Source organism: Chenopodium album, chromosome 5 (genome assembly GCF_948465745.1).
Source record: "Chenopodium album chromosome 5, dcCheAlbu1.1, whole genome shotgun sequence".
Classification (NCBI taxonomy): domain Eukaryota; kingdom Viridiplantae; phylum Streptophyta; class Magnoliopsida; order Caryophyllales; family Amaranthaceae; genus Chenopodium; species Chenopodium album.
The window spans coordinates 31126452-31129200 of NC_137838.1; the positions used below are offsets into that span (position 1 = coordinate 31126452).

The 2749-nt window shown below is 33.5% G+C and overlaps 1 long non-coding RNA gene across 1 annotated transcript; it reads left to right on the forward strand.

The window, feature by feature from the left end:
* The first annotated feature begins 650 nt into the window (after positions 1–650).
* On the forward strand, positions 651–1769 carry LOC145630643 (uncharacterized). The gene is made up of 2 exons (XR_014112155.1): positions 651–1162; positions 1566–1769. It is a non-coding gene; the product is annotated as an uncharacterized LOC145630643 (long non-coding RNA).
* The last annotated feature ends 980 nt before the right edge of the window (positions 1770–2749 follow it).

Below are 2749 nucleotides of genomic sequence, written 5' to 3' on the forward strand. Positions count from 1 at the left end.
TAGGTAAGTTGGGTTTGAACCATCTGTTTTCTGCCTTTTATGATTAATATTGTAGACATGGGTTGTATATTCTAATACATACAAACCATTAATTAATTTGGCGTTAGCATATAACATATTTTCTTTTGAAATAAAACAACACTTGTCTTTTATTTCAAATAAAAATCCTTCAGAATCTAAAACAGGAACTGAAATAATGTTTTAAGTTATAGTTGGTACATAATAACAGTTATTAAGCACCAAAATAAGTCCAGAAGGAAGTCTTAAATGATAGCTTCCAATAGAAAGTGCAGCAACTTTTGCTCCATTTCCTACTCGAAGCGTTACTTCCCCTTTTGCTAACTTCTTACTTTCTTTCACTACTACAAAACTTGGAAAAGATACCCTTGATAAAAGACCTATTGTTTAAATAACGGGTCTGCTTGATATAAGAGATCCAACATAAGTTATAACGGGTCTCCTATGTGTATGAAATTTGGCGTAAGAAAAAAAAAGAGAGATAAGAGACCCGTTAGCAAACCTAACGGGTTTCTCCGTTGTATTAGGTCCCACATCTTAAATCATTTGAGAAAAATAGGGGTGATAAGAGACCCATTCTCAAGTTTAACGGGTCTATTACCTTTAATCCTGCAGCAATGCGTGTACTCTATTTTAATTTTTAATCATTGTATGATTTGTATCCTTTAAAACTCACTCACCTTCTCTCTTCTCTCTTCATAACCTCTGCCTAACCCCAATGCCAAATGAAAACCCTCATCCTCTCTTTTTTATGAATCCGCCGTCACTAGCTTCCTTTTCCTTCCTCCATAAACCAAATGAAAACCCTCATCCTCTTTTTTTTATGATATAATGGGCACTTTGGGTCGAGCTTTTTCGATCTCTCCCCCTCAATATGCTTGCTTTTTCTCTTCTCATTTGACCAAATATGCGATTTTCAACAAACAACCAAGATGCTTGCTTTTGTACTAGAATCGAATTAAAAGACTGCGCGCGGCATATTTCAGTTGCTTGAAGTTGATGGTGAATGGTCATGGTATCCCGAATTCAAGGTATACTTTAATTCTTCAAAGGCAGAGAGATACTGAACCTCTTATGATAATAGATCTGGAAAATATGAAGAATTGTTGTCCAATTAATGACCTAACTTCCGATCTAAATTGAGGTAATCTATCCATGATTTGATTTTTCCATTTTTGAATTTGTCTGGAAATTTATAATTTAATTGGATTGTTATTGAACTTTTGATTGATTTTATTCTTTTCTCAACAAACTTATTAACCGAATGTTATGTAGTGTATGGCGTTTTGCAATTTTTTGTGCTATAAATTAGTACTAGTTACTTGTGATGTTATGATTTGTTTCAATCAATATTCTGTAATGTATTTAATTTTTCTTTTTTTTATTTATTAATGTTACTAATTACTTGTGACGTTTATGATTTGTTTCAATTCAATAATCTGTGGTGTATTTAATTTCTCTTTTTTTATTTATTGAATGGGTTTTCAAATCAGTTTTTTAGTAGAATTCTGACAATGATTCATTACTTTTTGTTTTTGTTTTGTCAGGTTTACGTGACTTCAAACAAAGGAGGAAGAAAATTGAGTACTAAAGCCTTGTTTAGTTGTTCATGTAATATGATTGTAAATTTTAGTAAATTATAATACTTTTTTTTTCCAATTTTATATTGGATGATTTTTTGTATCACATAAATTTTACTCATTGCTATTTCTGTAGTATTGAGTAACTTATAATTTATGATTTTTCAGCCATTTTTTATAAGCATGAAAACAAAATTATCGAAATTTAAATGCAAACCTGCCAAAGCACATAAAAGTTAAAGAAAAAATAATTTTTTTAAAAAAAAATTAGAGAACAAAAAGACCCGTTATTTGACATGAGGGGTCTGTTTGATACCCATTAAACAGACCCCATATCTTGAATAACAGGTTTCTTTTTCTATTAAATTATTTATTTTATAACTAACATAACAGACCCACTATCACTTACAACGGGTCTTTTTGACCTTATAAACAGACCCTCCCTAATGAACGGGTCTCTTTATCAAACAGATCCCTGAGATAGAGACCCGTTATGAGGCGGTCTCTAAGGCATATTTTAACAGGTCTCTTTGCAAATTTTTGTAGTAGTATTTCAAGCCCTGCACGTTATTAACGATATGAGCACCACATCCGGTATCAAATACCCAAGTGGAAGATGAAGTAAGATTAATTTCTACAACGAAAACATCAAGTAACTCTTTACCTTCTGTTTTCACTGGTGTATAGTGGGGACACCCTTGTGTATGGCATGGCCAACTACCGCAAAAGAAGCATTCGCTTCCTCTCTTCTTCAGGAACTCCTCAGCATGGTTAAGCAACAGATTGATCAATGTCACCGACGATCCCTCATCATTATGAGTGAGCTTAACAATGTCAAAACCATCATGGAGTGAGAACAAGATAATATCATGTGCATAGTCATCATCGATCGGTTTTCCAAGGACATCCATCTGATTGAACATTTCAATCAGTTTCCTGACATGGGCCCTTACTGACTGACCAGGCATGAGTCTTTTAGCCATTATCTTACAATGAACATTGTAAGCCTCATACCTTACACTGTCAGTCCAGGAATAGTAAATCTGAGGGATCGAGTTAATGACCTCTCTTACATTTTGATCATTTATGCCTCCACTTCCTAATGCTCCAATGCCACCTCGACATATAGCACGGAGACATTTGTACAAGAT